This window comes from Equus caballus, chromosome 23 (genome assembly GCF_041296265.1).
Source record: "Equus caballus isolate H_3958 breed thoroughbred chromosome 23, TB-T2T, whole genome shotgun sequence".
NCBI classification, from domain to species: domain Eukaryota; kingdom Metazoa; phylum Chordata; class Mammalia; order Perissodactyla; family Equidae; genus Equus; species Equus caballus.
In genome coordinates, this window is record NC_091706.1 from 25,600,849 (window position 1) to 25,623,299 (window position 22,451).

The following is a 22,451-nucleotide window of genomic DNA, read 5'->3' on the forward strand; positions in this document are numbered from 1 at the left end:
AACCAAGTGACGACTCCTCAACTCTGCTGCTGTGGTGTGTGAAAATAGTCGTAGACAGTATGCAAACACTGGCGTGGCTGTGTTCCCGTAGAACTTTGTCTGTGGCGACAGGCTGTGGGCTGGATTTACATTAGAGTCACATGTTACTTTGGATTAGCAACATTATTGTTTACTCTTTTTTTTTTTTTTACAGATTTTTACAGTTTGGTTAATCTTTATTTACAAAATTTGGTGTCAGATGTCATTTGGTTGTTGCCAATATTCAAATTCACCCTGGACAATGAAGAGCTGCTTCTACCGAAAGCATGAACATTCAAAATAAAGTGAGAGAGGATGCAAAGGGAAGAAGAAAATCAAAGAGCTGGAAACATTTGGGCCATGGCACATCAACTTCCAGTGGAAGCACTTTTGAATCTTTAGGGCTGATAAAATGCTGTGAAAAGAATCCTGAATCTCACTGACTTAGCACAACAAGCTTATTTCTGCCTTTCCTAGCAGTCCAATGCTATCCGTAGGGGCCAGAGGGAGGGGCTCTGCTCCATGCAATCATTTAGGGATCCAATCCCTTTAATGGGTGAATCACCTCTTAGGTGATCTTGAGGATCTTCAGCAGATTGTGTGTGGCCAACAGATGAGGAAAGGGAGGGAATATGGATGATTGTGCTGAAGCGTTTATTATCAAGTTGGGGGAGGCATGGTACCCTCTTCCCATGTTTCATTGGCCAGAGCTCAGTCACATGGCCATATCTAACTGCAGTGGAGACTGGGAAATGTAGTCTACTTGTAAGCTCAGGAAGGAGAGGAAATGGTCAGGATGAGCATCTAACCAGTCTCTGATACATCCTTTCAAGAATGTATGGTCTTTTACAAACACCATATGATTTCACTCATATGTGGAATATAGACAAACAGTGGACAAAGAGAACAATTTAGTGGTTACCAGGGGGAATGGTGAGGAGAGTGGTCACAAGGGGTACAGGGGTGCATTTATATGTTGTCTGACCAATATTAATGTACAACTGAAATTTCACAATGTTATAAACTATTTAGACCACAATAAAATAATTTTTTTTAAAAAAAGATATACGGTCTTTTGGGGTAAGAGTTATGGTGTGTTGGTTTTTCTAAAAGTGAACATATTACTATACAATCACTTTTTGTAACTAATAAACAGTCAAAGCTCTGAGTACTGAGGACCAGATTAACACGTAAGTCTGTATTTTGTGAGGAAAATAAATGCCTCATTAGTCCGACCTAGCACAAGCTTCGTGTACAACAGAAGTATTATAGGTTTTTACCTCATGCCTTCCTGAAAGGGAACCATTTCTAGATGTTCATCTGACCAATTTAATTTTAGGAAAGAATGACATAAAGTAAATCTATAAATGACGAGTTATTTTATAAAGCTTGCCAGAACCATGCCACAGCAGGTACGTGTGTGGTGGTTGAAGAAAACCACAGATGCTCTGAGCAGTATGTGGCTTTGAGGCTGGACACCTTCTTTTTAGAATAAGGTGAATCGTGTGCACTGGGGTAAAAGTATCTCTGTTACAGGTTTTCAGTGGATTATAAAGTAGCAAAATCACAGGACTTGGAATCTAAGTTTTAGTTTTTGGTTTCTATAAAAAGTATCTGTGAACCTCGGTTATGTTTTTTACTTTCTTTGAGCTTCAGGTTTTTGTTTTGTCAAACGGAGATAATATCGACCTTGCAGGGCTGTTGTGAGCTAAATTAGAAAATGTGTGTAGAACACACACAGTGCCCTTTCCCGTGAGCTCAGTCATTGACTAGTTGTTTGAATTTGCAAAATTCCCTTTACCTTTGAGGGCTCAGTTTTCTCATCTGTAGAATGAAAGTGTTGGATTAGATGACATCTAAATTCCTTAGAGCTTTGAAATTCATGGGCAATGAATGAGAGTTTCATACATGTGACTTTGACTCAAGTGGTATATTGTGGAGACTTAATAAAAATAGAATTTTGAAAACAAAGTTATTCCTGAAAAAGACTTTTTATGATCTTTTATGTGTGCGTGTGTATGTGTGTGTGTGTGTGTGTGTGTGAGGCAGAGTAAAGAGAGACAAAGGGGGCCAGTGTGCACTAACCCTGATTTTCAGTTACTAGATCGGGCAGCAGGAGGCTGTAAGATCCAGCACGTCTCCATCTCCACTCCTTTTTACATCTTCCCCTCCCTTGGACATTCTCTGAGCCTGGACATCTCTTATCGCACCGACCTTGCTTTACCTTCCTCTAGATAATTGTATGCATCCTAGCCCTCTCCTAGATTGTACTTCCCTTGAGAGCAGAGTCTGTGTTCTATCTTGGTCACATTAACAGACCCTTCCATAGTAACTGATATAATTGGATGGGCAAACTTTTTCTGTAAAGGGCCAGGTAGTAAATATTTTTGGCTTTGCAGGTGACACGATCTCCGTCACAACTACTCGACTCTGCTGCTGTAGCTCAAAGTCACAGACAATTCAAAAAGGAACGGGGGTGGCCTTGCTCCAAAAAAAAATGTTATTTATGGACGCTGAAATTTGAATTTCATAAAATTCTCATGAAATATTCTTATTTTGATTGGTTTTTAACCATTCAAAATGTAGAAACCACGTTTAGCTTGTGGGTTGTACAAAAACAGGCAGCAGGCTGGGTTTGGCCCACGGGTGATAGTGTGCTGATGCCTATTGTTAGCTGTAGCTTCCTACTAGTGTTTCCTGCTGAATTCAGTTAAGTATGGATTTATTTATAAGTTTTTATTTTCAAAAATGGCATGTAAGATGATATTCTCGTCCTATCCTGTTAGATCTAGGACTTCTTCTGAGTGATTCAGACATCTACAGATTACCACGCTAAATAGAAATAGAAAGGATATTCACATAATAACATTTTAAAACAATAAGAGCAATTACCAGTGACTGTAATAAGCTTTCCTCATGAGTATAAGAAGAATGGGTGTTTGAGTTACCTTGTATTTAGTTGATGAAGTGAAAGATATTAAGTATTAATGTTATGATAAAAGAGCAAGAGAGTAGATTTTGGTGTCTAGAATAGAATCCTAGTTCTATTTTTGCCAGCTGTGTTATTGGATGAGATACTTAACTTTTCTAAGTCTCTGTTTTCTCTTGTACCAGATGAGGATAATAATACCTTTCTTGCAGGTTTGGTTTGAGGGTTAGAGCTAATGCATGTGAGCATCTAGCACAGTTCCTGGAACATGATCCACTTTCAGTAAATGTTACTTAACGTCATTATTCTCTCTTCTGTTCCTTCTGAAGAATGGACAAGTTGGGATCCTGACAGCCTTGAGACAACTTTGTGAAATAAGAACAGGTATTGAAAATTCCCTGTGGATATTTGAGTCTGGAATGCAAACAGGGGAGGGCGTCATGACTTTGTTTTTTATAACTTGCAGCCATATGCCACTCCATCCGTGTAGAGGTTGGCACTTAAGCTGAACAGAAACACTGTAGCCATGTTAGGAAAAAATTGATTTGGAGAACAAAGATAGACAACCTTCTCTGTTATGAACTAAGTCTTTGTAATCATCTATTGTCAGTTACTAGAGGATTTCTTAAACCTAAGAACTTCATGCCTTTGTAATTCTTGGAAAAAAAAAGGAAATAAAAAGAATGCATTGTTGATATAGGGAAATGCACTAAATAGAGAAATCCATAGTGAATAGTAAGGTTCTGAAAATTTTCAGGTCAAAGTATATTCCATTGATTGGGGATATAAATAAATTCTTCCAACTTAAGTAACTTATTAAAGGCAAATTTGCACTGGATCGTGATGCAAGCTCCATGCATCCTGCTCCATCTAGCTCTCTATTTAGCTAACTTGCAAACCCAGCTGCTAGGGGTTTACAGGTTGGGGGGGAGTCTGAGAGAGAACAGCTGCCTTAACAGCAGTTTGTGGGAAATGCCACCACAGGAAGAGGGTCACCTACCTGACTCATCTAGGTCAAAACACAAATCAGAAAAAATGCAGGTTGACTTATAAAAGGAGCCAACCTACTCATTAGAATGTACAGTATTGGCTACATTAAAAACATCAGTGGCTACTCTTTAAAACGTCAGTGGCCCCAAAATTTGACTATTAACTGTCTAGTTACAACAGTTTTCTTCCTGAAGCCACTCAAAGAAGCTGGTGTTGAAATATTTGCTGCCTGCCCTTACTATGCCCTCTTTTGAACATGAGAGACATATACTGCTTTTTCTATAATCACATAGTACACAGATTTGGGCAGAAGCTTGCAATTTATAATGCACAATTAATTTCAATTCAACACACATTTAGTTAGCATCTGTTATGGGTTGAATTGTGTCTCCCCAAAAGATGTTGAGATCCTAATGCCTACTCCCTGTGAATGTGGCCTTATTCGTAAATAAGATCTTTGCAGAGGATCAAGTCAAGACAAGATTATTAGAGTGGGCCCTAACCCAATATGACTGGTGCCCTTATAAAAACAGGAAATTTGGACACAGGGACATACACGCACACGGAGAGAATGCCATGTGAACATGATGCAGAGATTGAGGCAATATATCTACAAGCCAAGGAAGGCCAACGATTGCCAGCAAACCACGAGAAGGAAGGAGGGAACCATGACACAGAGTCTCCCTCAGTGTCCTCAGAAGGAACTAACCCTGTTAACACATTGATCTAGGACTTCTATGCTCCAGAACCACAGGACAATAAATTGCTGTTGTATAAGCCACCCAGTTTGTGGTCCTTTGTCACAGCAGCCCTAGCAGACTAATGCAGCATCTAATATGTGACAAATACTTACAACATTCCAATGAAAATGAAGATTCCAAACTCTATACTTTTTATCTTAGGTCCACAGCAAGGTCAGGGGCTTGTGTCTCAGTGAACCCTAGGTTTTTAACCGTGAGATTGGCACAGTCCAAGTGGCCTCTCCAGGTAATGACAGACGAGGCACTGTGTCAAGATATTTTTAGCTCTAAGTAACAGAAAACCCAACTTACAATGGTGTGAACTATTAGGGAGATTTCCTATCTCATATAGAAAGAAATCCTGAGATAGGACAACTCCAGAGATGTAAATGAAGTCAATAGTCGGTTAATGACATCATCTAGGACGAAGTTTTCTTCACATTTCAGCTCTTCAATTTTTAACATTTGGATTTTGTCCTCAGTCTAGTTCTAGTTGTCTTCCCTTTTGCTCTCTTGCAATTTCCTTGACTGGCAAGACTAACCTCCTTGAGTTTCTGTGGTTTTGTTTTGAGGATTGCCTTTCAGAGTCTAATAGAAATATAAACACACTACATATGAAATTAAAAGTATCCTAGTAGCCATATTTAAAAAGGTAAAGAGAAACTGATGAAATTAGTTTTAAAAATACCTCTTATTGAATCCAATATATCAAAAATATATTCTCATTTTTGACTAGCAACATTTCGAGTGCTCAACAGCTATGGCTGTAATGAATGGCGCTAGTCTAGTTCATTTCACTGCTCTGGGATTGCTGTAGGACTTTCAGGCATCAGATATAATCCTAAAAATGTCCAGCTATCATCTCTTCCTGAACTTCTCTTTTTAAATGTAAGGAGAAATTCCCTATTGCCCCCTTGCATACATCCCTCATGTCTCATTGGCCAGCATTACTTGTCGTGCCCATGCTTACTCCAATTATAAGCAAGGTGAATGAGATACTAAAACTGGTTCAGACCAAGCAAGATACTCCCTATGTTCTCAGAGTCATACATCTATGTGGAGGAGGATGGGTCTCTGGTTGTTTCTGGCAGAGAGGAGGAAGATGAGGGACGAATATTGGGAGTGCAAGAAAAATGTCTCCCAAAGCATTGAGAGCAAGGTAAGATGGTGGTGGGGCAGACCGGAGGGACACTGTGACTCCTGGTAGAAAGACAAAGGCAAAGAGTTGTGCTTTTCAGTTTGTGATGGGCATGGGGGTTTTAAAGACTATCCCTGGACAGTCTACAGAAAAGTACTGAAGCTGAGGCTCCAACTGATAAAACAGCAGAGCTTCATAGTTTAAAATTAGGTAAGGGGGAAGTGGTAACCAAATCATTGTTTGATCATGTCACATTCTTGAGATGGAGATGAGACAACAGTTGGTTTTGGCTACTCATAAAGAGTAAGAGAACAGAATTTTTCCATCTCTAATCGTGATGAATTGGGCACAGTTCATATATGTCAATTCTTATTCCTCTGGAAGTTGTACTAAATAGTACCAAAAATGTTTTCATTAAAAAATCCATTTTAATTAAAGTATGCTTTTCTTCATCATTGCATAACATGTCCATTGAATGTATGACCTGATTCACATTTTCGGAGAAGCAGATTCTTGTTGCATTAACATAGGATTATGACTTTTTTCCCCCAGAGGTAGTTGTATTTCAAATCCCTGACACATTTTTGAGGAAGCTAAAATTTCTGGAACCAGAAATTTAGTTGGGACCTAGTGGAAAGGTACAGAAAGATGGGCCTCATCAGAATAAAGAGGCTACAGGAGTAGAGACTAGACTTGGTTAACCGTTGCATATCATGGGGTTTACATTTGCAGAAGGAAAGGACAATTAATATGGATTTCCATGAGTTCATAGACTAAGGTGCCTGGGACCGGTGGTTCTTCTCTATCACTGCCAAATGGGATAAAGCAGAAGAAGAAATGGGAGAATGGCACCAACTTTCCTCCAGTTCAGCCTCAGATTGTCTTCCCTTTTGCTCTCTTGCAATTTCCTTGACTGGCAAGACTAACCTCCTTGAGTTTCTGTGGTTTTGTTTTGAGGATTGCCTTTCAGAGTCTACACTGAAACAATGACAGAGAAGGTACCTACTCAGAAGAGAAAAAAAAGTCACTTGTGATTCTCAAAAGGCTTGTTTGTCCAAGTCTACAAGGCTGATGAGGTGTTTGCCTGGGAAACACTCTGCGGTCGCCAAGGGGTGTGAAATGTGACTCATAGCAGCACTTGAACTCTGGCTCCTGGGTACATGCTGCCAACACCTTCATGGAAAGAGGGAAGCACGTGGGGCTGCAGTAGCCAGACCTTCCGATTCCAGAGCCCCATTCTGCTGCCTGACAAATAATTTTGGCATTATCGGCTGCTCATCTGGACAACTCCATTTCTATTGAACATGCTTTAGGGATGTGGTCTTTGTGGGGGAAAAAAATGGGAAATGATGGATTCAAGTTAGGTAGAGAAAGATCCAAGAAATAATTGTGAACCAGCCTAACCTGCAAGCAGAGAGGAGTTTTTCGTTCCAAGGCCATGTGCATTAAGGAGTCCATCTTAAGAAGGTGAACTGTCCTTTGGGGGTAGTTACCTGTCCCTCACTTTGGTGTCCTTACTTTTCTTTTCCACCTTCCCCTGGGCTGATGGTTTGCTGCCTGAGGCAATTTTAATAATGCTTGTTAAACTACTTACCTCAAAGCCTTTCCCACCGGCAGCTGATTATCTCCTTTGTATATACCTACAGGGCTCTGTCAGCACAGTTGCCCCTCCCCCCAACCTCAGCGACATCCTGTACTCTTGTCAGGACACATAGAACTGCTGTTCCCTGGAGCTTTTGTTCTGAAAAATAAATTCACAAAGAGTGACGGCATTTGTATGCCCACCATAGGCTCTTACCAGTTTTAAAACATGTTTTCTAGATGTTTTACAGATAACAAAAAATGTCTACCATTCTGAAAGTCGCACCCTTAATCAATTGTATTTTCTTGGGATATATCCAGTAAAGTTATATCTTTTCTTTTTGACTTAAATCATCTCTTCTAACTTTCAATAGACACTGGGGAAAAAAGTGTAAATGAAACGGGCAGGTTCCACAAATAATTCTTAAGAAAGGTAATACAACTCACTTTATTTTACAAAGATGGGATGTCACATCAAAACGAGAGGCTTTTATCCTTTTGCTAATATGAAAGAAAGAGTGGTATGTATAGAAGGGGAAATAAGTGAATGATGATGGAATGAATGAATGAGTTAATCTAAAGGAGCCAGCTTGACCTACTGCATAGCTTGATGGAAGTTAATACTTTTGAATTTGCTGTAAATCTCTCAAACAATTCTAGGAGCCTCATTGATGGTGTGACATACTTAAGCACTCTGGTGGTCCTTAAGCATTAGTGTAATTTCTAGACTCTCCTACAAGCTGTCACCAAGAGAAGAACTTATGCCATAGGAGTAATTTCTACGCTATCTCCTTGTATGGGCTGAGGTTATGAGCTGATTACACCAGGAACTGCATGACCTTGGAGAATCTCTGCTGTGCTGCTCACAAATATACCATGCATCAGCAAACAAATCTTGTTTGGAGGTGTAAAAAAGACTGTATTCAGTCAAGTTATTTTGCAAATAATTAACTAAATTTGGAAGAATATATAGTTTCTGAGCAGCTGTTTGCAAAATAAACAGTGTTTTTCACTTTGTTTTTCCCCCTACTGGTGTGTGTTTGTAGACACAACTGAAGTGCCTGCATATGCGGCTCCCTGAGAAGGGAGTCAATGGCTGACGCTGAGAGGCCTTTGAGTGTTTATTGCTGTGATGATCGACTAGCACACTTGAAGAAGTGGTTTGCTAAAGAGACCCGAGTGGCTGAACATGTTGTGTGGGGCACACCTGATCCATTCACTCTGACCAGGTTCACAACCCATAAAGACCGTGGTCTGGCCGAATTATCTGGAGGGGTGAGCAACTATTTTGGAGATGGCAAAAATGGTGGAGGAATCCACTACGTAGAGATTCAGGCTCTTGTTTCTCTTTTTCCTTTCTTGTGTTTCTCTTTCTCTCTCTCTCTCTCTGTGTCTTTCTGTCTGTCCCTCTCTCTCACACACACATGCTCGCAAATGTGTTAGCCGTGTTCTAGACGCGTAAGGAATCACAAAAGTCCTTGAAAGTTAAGACCAGTGATTTTCAAATTAACTTTAGCAGCAGAAAAATTATCCTCTGTTGGATTTTCACTCCTAAATATGAAAGAGAGAAGTGGGGCTTCGGTTGACAGCTCCAAGGTTTAGCCCACTTAGCCTCCTTACCCTCTGCCCTACCCTGCCTCTCTGTTTCCAGGCCTCTGGAGCATCTCTTTGAACTCAAATCCAAGAGAACACCTCTATTTGGCTTTAAATGGGAACGGCCACAAATTATCGGTAGTCGATAACTTTATACATACACGCTTGAAAGTGTCCCTAAATAAAACTGGAGTAAGTTTCAGTCTTTGTGGAAATGGGGTGGGATTTCACCGCCTTGTAGCTCATGGACCTTTGAGTTACCTTTACCTAGTACAAACTTTATTTCATGTCTTCTTGAAGCACACCAAGCCATCAATTATAAACGAAGATGGCAAGTCACATTCTCAGTTTGAAAACATCTTTTTGTTCTCATACATATTTCAAAACTTTGAAATAATTCTCAAATGCAAAATCTTTTGCCTGGTGTGGGGGCATCAACAAGGGCTTTGAATGATGGCTGTACCATCCTCACGAAAGTGGGCAGGTGGCTCACCATCTCTGACTTTTAGTTTCCTCATCTATAAAATGGGAATAATACAAATCTATGGTAAGCTGAATAATGCCCTCTAAAGAGATCTACGTCCTAACCCAAGAACCTGTAATATGTTACCTTATATGGCAAAAGGGACTTTCCAGATGTGATTAAGTTAAGGAGCTGAGATGGGAAGATTCTTGCAGGTCCTAAATGCAATCACATACATCCTTATAAGAGAGAGCCAGAGGGAGATACTTGACTACAGAAAAGGGGACTGCCATGTGATCCAAGTGCTGAAGGCATAAGCCAGGGAATGCCAGAAACCATCAGAAGCTGGAAGAGACAAGGAACAGATCCTCCCGTGGAGCCTCCAGAAGGAACCAGACCTGCTGACACCTTGATTCTTAGCCCTTTAAAACTTGCTTTGGACTTCTGGCCTCCACAACTGAAAGGGAATACATTTCTGTTGTTTTAAGCCACTAAGTTGGTAATTTATTACAGCAGCAACAGGAAACAAATGCAACATCTATCATGCATGATTCTCATGATGAATATAATGAGATCACACATTCACATGTGCAAAACGCCAGTGTACACAGTAGGTTTTAAGAAATAGCATCACTTCGTCGTTTCTTCTGCATGAAAAATACGTAACTTGCAGAACAAATTTTAGGTTGGTAAATTAAATCACTGAGTGCCTGTAGAAAGGAAGACTTAACCACTCAATGGCCTGCCAACAGCTGACAAGGCAGTACTGATTACACAAACAAGTTTTAGATTTCCAGGGAAGCGTCCATTATTTTGGAGATCTGGTTTTATTGAGTTCTTGTGCCAAGAGCTCTTTTCCTTATAGGCATTTTGGTGCCTATTTTCTTCACTGCCATCACCTAACCCCCTGGATTATGGAGGTTTACCGCACATCTTTTCTCCAGTGGATTTACTTCCCTAATTATGTTTGGCAGAGGCTAATTTTAAAATGAGTCTGAATTTTTGATTGATGATGGCAAGAGAGGGGAAAGCCAGCCCATGGTTCCCCATGATCCAAGAAGCCTTCGCAGGTGGTGCCTTCAGAGCTGACAGCCTATATTTTGAGTTTGAAATAGAAAGGCTATTTGCAAATATGTGTGTGGGTAATGCATGGGAATCCTTATTTCATATTTTTTAATTTGAAATCATATGAGAGAGGACTAACACTTGAAGGATATTAATGTTCTGTTTGGCAAAGCAAAAATGTTGTGGGAGAAAATTAGCTATTGGAATAAATTACGATATTCTCCATTATCAAGTGGGTGGCATGTAATCATCTGTCTTGATTCCCCGAGATTGTTTAACCTTTAGGATATTTGTTTATGATTATATGCTTTTCCAGTCATCTTTACTGAAACCCGGTAAGATGGAGGTGTAGAACTCTTGGTTCTTAATATGTAGGCTTATTCCCTCAACAAGTATTATGCAATAGCAATCAGACCATTCCTCACCAAGAAACAGCTTCAGTATTCACTTTAAGGATAGATCTGTTTTCTTAGATTTATAAATACAGCAGAGGGAATATTCCTTTCAATGTTGACCATGTCTTATTCAGTTTAAAGGAACTGTGATGTATAACATTAGGAAAGAGAACGAAGCGTGGGCGATAAACACTCTTCATCCATTCCGCAAAATTTGATAGCCTGATGTTTGTTTAAAACAACTTAAATAATCGTTTCTTTCCCAAACTAGACTAAACAGTGTCAAACATTGTCTTGCTTCAGCATGTGAGCATAATGAAGGCAGAGAAAAGCATTAAGAAAGATTACAGGTTGCTGTGGTGTTTTCCTTGGTGAGGGCATATGTCTTCCTTTTTCTATGATGAGACTCTCAAAGAGGACCCTCCTTATCCTTCCAAATGCAGATTCTTTTGTAAAAAGAAATAGTCAGTTCAAATCAGCCGTTGTGCTGTTCTTAGCAGAGTCAGAAGGTGAGTGCATAGGTTGAGGGAGACATGAATACAAGGTCACCTGGGGGCTATTTGAAAGGAGACCACACTGCCTACCTTTATTTAACTCTTAACTAACCAAAGAAATGTTGGGGGAAGAGTTCTTTGAGAAAAAGTTTTTTAAAAAGTGGGGGTGTAATTTCTTTAACTTCTTTGGGAGTTACGAGATCACCAATCTCATGATAAATTTAAAAAGTGAATCTTGAAGTATCTACTTCATGACTGATGTTTTTCTGCTATTTTCCAAAGTTTCAAGAGCAAACATTCGAAAGAGTTTCTAACAGTCCCCAACTCCCCAGTCCTAGCAGAGCTTAGTTCCTAAACGGACATTCAAGGACCACAACCCTGTCATTCATGTCTTCTTGTCTTTTAGCGCACAGCTCTGAGAAACCACGTGACGCTGCTAAATTAAGAGCAATATTTCAAGCTTTTAAAAAGGTTTCCTCTGAAGTTCAATAGTAGAATTAAAGTAAAAGCAAAATCGTCTAGACTATGTGTACTTTGTATTTTATATTTTGTGTATTTTATTTTTTGAATTAATTTTTTAAAAAATTATTCAATTGTTTCTGACTAGCTGACACATATCAATTAAACACAGTGCAAAAGGCACTGGAAAGTAAATATGCTTCCTATTCTTGTCTTCCAGACTCCTTGGTTTCCAGAAGTAAATATCTTTACTTGTTTTTAGTGTAATCTTTCAAAGACATTCTATGCACAAAGAAACATACACTCTTATAAATAACAACACACTTTAATTTCTATTTCACGTCTTGTTTTCACTTAAGACTCTATCTTATAGGTCATTTTAGTCAGTCTTTATAGAGCTACCTCATTATTTTTAAAGTTATATAACATTTCATTGTAAAGAAATACCATAATTTATTTAACAAGTCCCCTATAGATACAGTTCTAGTTATTTATAATCCTTTGACGTTGCAAACAATTCATCAATAACCTTGCGAGTACGTTATCTTAGCTGTGTGACAGTACAGGAGAAATACCTAGATATGTATTTGCTGGGATTAAAGATTATTTGTATTTTAAATTCCATAGACCTTGACAAATTGTTTCTCACACAGATTGTATCAATCTTTGATGTGGGAGAATGTCTGTTTCACACACTCTCATCAATACAATGTTATACCAAACTGTTTGATATTTGACCAGACCATACTGAAAATTGTTTCTTGGCATTTCTCTATTTATGAGTGAGGGTAAGCATTTCTTCATATCTTTAAGAGTCATTTATATTTAATTTTTTGTGATCTATTCTTTTATATCCTTTTTCCATTTTTCTATTGGGTTGTTAGTCTTCTTGATTTGTAGGTATTCTTTACATATTAAGGACATTGGACCTTGTGATATGAGTTGAAATATTTTTCTCACTTTTTCACTTGTGTTCTTTTTAACGTTTGACTTTTCAATGATATTTGTCATTTTCTTTGATCTTTAAAAAGTATTTTTGCCAAACAGAAACTTTTGAGCTTTATATAGTTAAGGTTATCATTTTTTTCCTTTACAGGTTCAAAATTTTATGTATACTTAGAAGTGCTGCTCACTTTGATATCATTTGAAATAGTTTCTCCACATTTATTTCTAGGACTCTTTTTTCATTTTTCATTATAAATAACCCATCTAAAATTTAGATCAGTCCAAAAAACAACTACTTTTAGACACTTCCATATCTATAATTTTCTCTATCATTTCCTTTAATTCTTTGTTCATTTCTATATTATTTAATTTGCCTTTTTAAAAATCTTAGACCTCATATTTTTTAATATGTTTTCAGAATGTATATTCTCATTTATACTTCTTCTAACTTAGCTTTCTTTTATGGATTATCTTTTCTTATTTCTTGAGTTCTGCCTGCTCATGTTTTATTCTTTTGCTATCTCACTATATCTTCTCTAATTTTTCATACATATCCTTTATGTACTTGCATTGTGTATAGTTTTTAAAAATTTCAGTTGATTTTCTCAGAATTTTCATGTATTCACAGCAGTGTCTCCATAGTATGTTTTATTCATTTATTACTTGTTTTTCTCATTACTATCTTCATTTTCTTCTTGTAGTATCTTCATGTAATTCCTGCACTTGTTCATATTTGGTTATTACTTACTTATTTTTGAGTAAGGTATGTTGACTGGAGGTTCATGAGGTAGGAGGAATAAAGATCATGTTCCAGGCTACAAGAAAACCATTTAAAGAAGTGGGGTGTCAAGAGAGTGAGCAATTTCTTTCAGCCTTTCCTTTTTCTAACCACAATTGACCCTGTACAACTACTCACAAAGCTGAGTTTTTCTTTCCCTGTAGCCTCACAAATAGGCTGTGTCCTGCAAATATGACTGGCCAGTGTGTTTCTTGAGACTTAGTGCTACTTTTGCCCTGGGAAAGTTATTGTCCCCTCATTGTTCCAGACAGAGGACTTTTGATTTTACCTCTTGATTGGGACCAATGATTTTGGAGGACTATTTCTTGAGGTCGTCTCTGAGATCTGCAACCATAGGCATCCTCTTCCTGTGGCACCCATCTTGGACCTTCAATGCATTTGTTAGCACTTCCTTGAGTTTGTGATTTGGGGTTATAGATGCCTCGAAAATTTGACAAGGATGAGTTTGAGTTTTTGTTTCTCCATCTTCTTGTTGCTATTGGGTGAGTTTGAAGAGGAGAAAGGTAAAACAACTGTCTTTACTCAGCTATTTAAAAACTGGAATCAAAGATCATATTCTAGGCCACAGGAAACTCTTTTAAAGATACATGATTGTGAGTGTAATTCTTTGAGCCTCTAGGTACTTCAAGGACCTAAATATGCACCATATCAGTCAGGGTTCTCCAGACTCACATGATTATGGAAGCTGAGAAATCCCATGATCTGCTATCTTTTGGCTGGAGGTTGAAGAGAGTCAGTGGTTTGGTTCTAGTTCAAGTCTGAAGGCCTGAGAACCAACACAGCCGATGGTATAAGTTCCAGTCCAAGTAAGGGGATGTCCCAGCTCAAAAACAATCAGAGAGTGAATTCTTCCTTCCTTCACCTTTTCATTTCATTCATACCCTCAACAGATTGCATAGTGCCCACCCACACTGGGGTAGGCAACCCGTTTGACTCAGTCTACTGATTCAAATGACAATCTCATCCAGAAACCCTTGAAGGATACATCAAGAATAACGTTTAACCAAATATCTGGGCATCCTGTGACCCTGTCAACTTAACAGGTAAAATTAATCATCACATGTACCAACTTTTATGTTATAACCTAAAAATTATATATATAGACACAACTTGCACCAAAGATGACCTGAAAGTCATTGCCAACAAGTCCAGCTTTCTGACACTTGAGAGATTTCTCCCAATAACTTAGTTGAACAACCACCTGCCAATACCATCCTTGCAAACAACGTGGCATCTTGATTTTTGCTCATATAACATAAATACTTACTCCTTATCTTTACCCTTATCTCCTCACCCTGCAAGGGAAGTGGAATCTACTATTTACAGATCACTTGTGATATTTTCACGTAAGTTATTTTGGGGTGAGTTAGTGTTTGGTCACCAAATAGCTAATAGTATCTTAAGAGTTCTGTATCCCAAAGAAAAATAGTGAGACCAGTCATACCGTTTTGACAAGATTGCCAAACCTTACTTTAAATAGTGATAAAAATCCATACACACAAAGGAAAGAAGAAAGCTTTATAACCACAATGCTGAAGGAATGATAGGAGTGGGTGTAAGTAATTGAACATAAACTTTTGATACTCGTGTACACTGAAGCCAGTCTAGAAGAAAGCTAACAAAAACTTGTCTGTTCTTTGTGTACTGGAAGATTCTTCAGACGCGAATGTGTGATGGCAGCTTTGTCAGGAGGAGGAAGAAATGGATAACTACAGATTCCTCACCAAGTGTCTAAAAACAGTGCTCAGATTTCCACCCATCAACCTGAGGAGATGAATAACTGAAATCACATTATACCTATATTTTCTGAAGTGAAAACTGTTAACATTACTGTCACTGAAGATGTTCTGACTGAGCTGGAAGGAGAATTTTGGCAGTTCACAATCTGTTAGCTCATATTTCCACAGCTCTGGGGAAATGGCCTCAATACTTCAAGATCCAATACTTGGATTGGCAGGGAAAAATCAGGGTCAGAAGGAGAATCATTGATCCAGTACTTCGAATGTTCTAGAAGAAAGACACAATATATGATGTCAACAGATCTGATGGAGATGCAGGAACAGATCTGATTGAGTTAAACATGTAACTCATGTTACATGCAGAGATTATGTTTTTTACATGGAGAATTGTGCAATGTTTATTTATTTGATATCTATTTATTAAATACTGTTCCATGAACTGTATTTCCAAGTGCTGCAAATATAAGCGTGAACAGGAAAATCCCCTATCCTTTAGGAATTTACATTCATGTTTTGGGTATTTGTGTGGGGACAAGGACAGGACAAGAACATTATATGGACACATAATGCACAAGTGGAAAATAAACAAGATATTTCAGATTGTAATAAGATTACTGTGAAGGCAGTAAAACAGATTTAGCACAGAGAGTGATTAGTGGGACGGTAGTTCTTCAGGTGGATAATAGGAAAGTCCCCTCTGAGGAGGTGGCATTTGAGCTCTGACACACGTCATTGTCTCAGTGCCCCGTGTGTGCTGTGGTGCACAGGAACCCTTAGAGACCGTATAGCAGGTGTTCCCATAGAGAGCGGGCAGTGACACGCCGATGCGCACGGAGCTGAAGCAGGATATTTTATTTAAAGAACTGAGAGCTGAAGCAGTCATTTCTTTGATTCACTTTTGGTTTCATGCATGTCTGATACATGTACATAGAGAATTATTTAATGCCCATGTTTTAAATATGAACATAGGGAATTTTGCGACCACGTTTTTTTATTTGTGGAGATTATGTCTATTACATGGAGAATTTAGTGACCAAGTTTTATACCTGGACACAGAGAGCTATGATTTTTAAGCTTGTCTTCACATAATGTATAAAACATTCATAACACTGAAAATCCAGGGTACTTGAGTGTACAAAGCAGATACACGGATTGTCTCAGTTAATCCTTACAACACAGTGCCTCACATACCCTGGGTAGGTATTGTTACTATCATTCCATGAAAAGGAAATTGACATGCAGACAGATACATGAAACCCCCTCCAGAGGTCGGGGGAGCAAGCACACAAACCATTTGACTTTAAAGTTGGCCTCTTCCCACTAAACACTCCACTTTTTGTGAGTACCATTTGAATATTTTGGGAGAAAAATTCTGTATTGAATAATATTCATGCTCATATATAAAGACTTATGTGATATAGACATGTAATACTAAGGTAACAAAGAAAATCTAAACATCAGAAATGTTTTTATTCTGATGTGGCAATAACTATTTTGTAGAGTAATGAGGTTCAAGCTCAGATAGAAAATGCCTTTATTTGATAAACTTTATCAGAAGAATATTGCTGAGATTTTCATTGTAAGGTTTGCAATCCAAGTGAATAAATAATCTGCCTGAATATTAAAACTGTGCAAAATATTAGTTACTACATTGTCAGGACATTAAAAATACAATCTACTTTTAAAATGGGAATATCTCTATCTCTATGTACCTATCTACCTACCTACCTATCATCTATCTATCTGTCTATCTATCTATCTATCTGTCTGTCTGTCTGTCTGTCTGTCTATCTATCTCTATCTGTCAATTCTTTTTTCTTTCTCCGGGGGCTCAAAACGCCTCAGGAACTTTTCCTTAGACTTTCTCAAAGTGATGCACCTTTAGGCTGAGATTAAGCTTTGCACATTTGCTAAAAAATGCTCCACCTGTAGCCTGTGAGTGGACCTGCAGCTAGGTACAGTGACAAAGTGCACGAAGTGAATGCTCACTGCACTGCCTCCTGGGTTAAGACACTTTGCCCTTGAGTAGCTTTTTGTCATGACACTTTCAGGAATTTGGTGACCTGGTGCTTCCTCTTCTCTGCCCGACTTATCAAAACACATTCTCAGGATGGACCCTGGCATTCATTAATCCTAAGATACAAATGACTGATAACAGCTTAAGGTATTTACTCCCTAATGGACATTTATGCTTTAATAAGGATCAAAAAACAAGCTCAAACAACAGATTTTCAGATACCATGAAGAGAGGATAATAAGAACCTCCGCGGCATTATGGTGGGCAGTTTTAAAATCTACTTATTTCTGAGGTAACCTGCTTCTGAGCAATCAAAACCAGGACTCTCTGTAAACTGTCAGAAAAACTTAACTTCCCTATCTTTTAATGATGAACAAAATAAAATCAATGTCTGCTTGATTTTCTCACAGCGTTAGCTCTCTTCTCTACCTCATGACCATGCAAGTCCTGACATGCACTGAAGCAATTAAATGCCATGAAGCATCCTCAAATTTTGCTCTTGCTCAGCCAAATTCATATCTTCTTCCACACCTCTTAGTAGGTGTGGAGCCAGAGCCGGAGGAAGATTGCACTCATTGGTCCTTTCAGAAATGATGAGCCAGTCGCCGTCAATATACGGTTCCTTCCTGTGTGGGGCAGTCTCCCCAGTCACAGTCTACGTGGGGCCTTCTTGTGCTGATTTTATCCTTTGGTTAAAATAAACATCAAAGGAAACCTTGGAATAAAAGGAAGCAGAGGGGTTGGCCCCATGGCCAAGTGGTTAAAGCTCTGTGTGCTCTGCTCTGACAGCCTGGGTTTGGATCCTGGGTGCAGACCTACTCCATGATCAGCCATGCTGTGGAGGCATCCTGCATACAAAGTAGAGAAAGATTGGCACAGATGTTAGTTCAGGGCTAATCTTCCTTAAGCAAAAAAGAAAAAAAAGGAAGGAGAATATGAACAGTAACACCAGGAGACAAAGTGTTAAGCATTTTATTACCTCTATTTCGTAACATCCTCACAATGAACCTGTGAGGTAGATGTTGTTATACCTACACTAAGTTCACAGATGAGGAAATGGAGGCACAGGGTAGGTATGAGACTTGCCCACGGCCACATAGATAGGCAGCAGCCAATGGGTTTTTGACCCAGGTGTAGCTGACTCCAAATTCTGTTTCCTCAGCCTCTTCACATGTGCTGAGGAAGTGAGCGTGGATGGAAGCAGATAGCATTTTGCCAGCTGCTCCCAGGGGGAGTGCTTGCTCCCATGACCCCAGATATAGCCTTCTATTCCAGTTGCTTCCTTACAGTAATTTCTTAAGGAAGATAGTACTCTGGATGGTGAGGATGAGGAAGAAGATGATGAGAACAGTGATTCTTTTTCTTCACTGCTCCTTACCCTATAAACATAGCATCTTGTTCATATATTTTGGTTACTAGTTGTTATAACACATATTCATTTACCACTGGACTATGAACTCCTTTGGTCCAAGGACCAAAACTTTATTTCTTTCCTTCCCTTTTCTTATTTTTTTCCATTCCTACTTTATGTTGTCCTTTCCTCTCATCCTTTCTTCTTCTAGGGACACATATAGATCTATGGTGGGCACTGAATTCCAGAGCCAATGGGTTTTTATTGGTAATCTTTTTTGTTCCTCTAAATGGTCCACGGATAATTGCTTTCATGATGGTTAATGTGCCGCCCACTGACCTCTACTGACTTTTGCCTTGAATATTTTAGAGTCCTTTACTATGTGTTGAGTATCATTTGATAGAATTAATATTATTTGTCTTTCTTATATTTGATATGTAAGATCTGTATAATTTCATGTGTATTAAAGATAAATGTTTCGAAAAACATGACTCAGAATATTCCTAGGGCCAAGTCACTGGGCAGGTTTTGACTTTGAAGGGAGTTCTCAGGTGTTGTTTGGCTGGTGATGCATTCTAATGCACAGGAAGGACATACAGGGGGAAGATGAGATAAGCAGATGAGTCTTATGAGTGCAAACACCTTCCAATTATTCCTCCTAATCATGGTCCCCATTGCTCACAATGGGAAGATGTTATGGTGATGGGGGTAATGATTTTGCAATATGGAGAAGAGTTTGACCTATAAAAACTTCTCTGAAAGCCTATTCCTGTAAGACGTCTGAAAGAGGACTTGTTATCTAGTCCCATGACTATAGTGGGAATCTTTAGCGCATTTTCTTCATAACCACTAGGAAGCCAAAGTCATCTGGGGTAGAGATGTGATGGGAGAAGGGTTTCATGGTTCTATCTGTACTTACACAGTCATTCATTTAAAAAGAAGTAAATAGGAATTTACAATACAAGGTGATTTGTACTCTGCTAAGGATCAGCAAAATGTTCAATATATATACATAGGATGGGTATGTAACTCACTTGTGTATGTGGGGTTATGGAGGCCTTCTGGAATAAGTGACTTTTAGCTAACTTCTAGGGATAATGTAGTAATTAACCAAGTGAAGGAGGAGGAATGGGGGTGTGAAAGATGTACCAGGCTTTGAAACAGAGTTATCATCTTTCCTCATTTATAGGTGAGAAATTGAGGAACAGATATATTTTATCACGTGTCCAAGATCACAGAAATAGTAAGAGGCAGAGCTGAGAGTTGATCACAGGCAGTCTTCTGCTAGAGCCCTTGAGCTTTACTGCTATGCTACACTACACTAGAGTGTAACTAATGGATCAAGTTCTGTGAGAGGAAGTGCTTGGGATCCAGGGCAAAGATTGGAAGATTAGACTTATATAGGAGGATGGACGTTACTAAGAGGTGAAGAGGAAAAATGAGAGCAGGTACAGTAAGCCTGTAGATAGAGAGAGAGAGAGAGGAAGCTGAGGGAATTCCCACTTGAATTTCTATTCTCTTTAGCCAAGTAGGAGGCATGGTCTTCTTTGAGAGTGAAGAGGTGATGAGAATTTGAGAAAAATGGAGAAAGCTTTAAGCGGAATCTTTGGAAAATGGAATACTGACCAGCCAGAAAACAAAGGATTCCCAGGCATATGTGAGTTTTAATTTGAGATCAGAGACCACAAATCTACTATGGCACCAATCGTTATGCGTATGAGGTTAACTCCAGCAGAGGTGGGTACCCTCACCTCCACCCTAAGAGGATGGTTTTAATCATTCAGAGTTGGATGTTTTTGTTCCATATGTATGAGAAGGACACGAAGACAGAGGGATTTGGATTATTTTGAAGAGTATTACAGATGCAGCGGACCATGGGGTTGGGCTGGAGATGGATGGAAGTGCAGGCAGGGAGCAGTGATGGGAGAAAGAGGAGAGGTCCAAAGATCACAAATCTCAATAGGGTCTAAATATCTGTGCTGAGTGAGTGAGAAGTCTAGAAAAAGAGGAGGTGGTGGTCAGAGGTAGGATATTTGACAAGGTAATTTCTGTTGTAAAATACTCTTGATAATGACAAGGTCCAAAGTGTCGTCATGGGTGTTGGTGACTGAAGTGGGAATGAATGGGTGGAGTGAAGATGAAGCTAATTGGAATTGAGGAAGTCAAGGGAGAATTGAGATATTAAGTTGTTAAAAAAATGAGTCATCCATAGGGAAACTGAAGACATACTGGGTATTGAGAGGAGCTCAGGATGGAAATAAGTTCAAATCTTAACTAAATGTAGGTAGTGGCTACCAGTTTTGTAGATGACTTTGAAAGGAAAAGAGAATGGGAGAAAGAAGAGCAATGGGTGTTATAACATTTGTGAATGACATAAAACATAATGGGACAAGATTTTCATATGAGAATGGAGAAACAAATTTCAAAAAGTAGTCTCTATATTTTGAGCTTATTTAACACAATTTTTGGCATATAGCAGATTGTGAAAAAATGTTTGTAGAAGCGAATCAAAAGAAGGAGTAGGAAGGAGGAAGAAACCTCAAATGACCTGAGGAGAAGACAGTCATTAATGGAGAAAGGACTGGAATCAGTGGCAGACTAATTTAGATAAAAGGGCAGTACATTTGTTAATAATTGCCTCCTGACTGTGGTTTATTGTCTTTTAGTGCTTTTTAAACGGAGATCAGAGAGTGCAAAGGTATTCCTTTCCCATCACAGCAAATCTTGTAAAGACACAAGTCTTATCAGCATCTTCCAAACTTGGGGCCTAATCTTATCAAGAACATGGACACCAGCTAGCGCATATAACTTCAGGCACTGTTCTGGGTGTTCCACAATTTTTAACCCTTTTGAAGACTTTCCAGAAATGATTTGAAGCCATTCAGTTCAGGAATTGATGTAGTGAAATCAGGAAAAATATATTTTCCTGTTGATCAGAGGTCCTCAGCTCTTTTCAACCAGGACACATGAGATGTTTATAGGTGTAACACCCTCATACTAAGATTTTGATAGAAAGTTCATGGAAGTAAGTCAAAACTCTTTGGCACTACATTTCAAGTAGTTTCCAACAAAGGTTCTTGCATGGATAACAGAGTAGAGTGGAGTGGGGTGCTCTTTTCCACGACTTCCTGGGTACTTGTATGGCCATCTATTTCACTGTCACTCCAGAAAGTTGAAATGTGGATGAGGAAGACTGATGTTACTGTAGGAATGACTGAATTTTGTCGAATTCATAACAAATTAACTATTTATAGATTTTGGTGCGTTAGCTCTTATTAGAAACATCACTCCACACAGTCCCCTCCCCTCCACCAATCAATAGCAACGCATCCACACGTCTGTCACCCACTGGGGCTGTGTTGGGAACATCTGCCTTACATCTTCGGGATACAATCTTTCTGTTTGTACATGCCTCCTCTGATCTTTTTTTCTCCAAAGGACAAGGAGAGAGCAGCATATGAAAACGCTATCCTCATGTTCTCTGAGACACTCAGCTACAGCTTTCGTTCTCTCTCCATAAACGTTATTAAATATGTGGAAGATGAAGTTAACAGGTGGAAGACTTTATGGCAAACGAGACCTTATTGTTCATTTTTCTGTGAAAATAAATTACTTTTTTCCAACCCCATCCCTGTCAGACTCCAAAACCTATCATGTTTTCAGGGCTCTGTGACGTTTTCTCAGACATCTTTGCACTGGCTGGGAAGGTTTATCAGTCTCTTTCCTCACATCAGG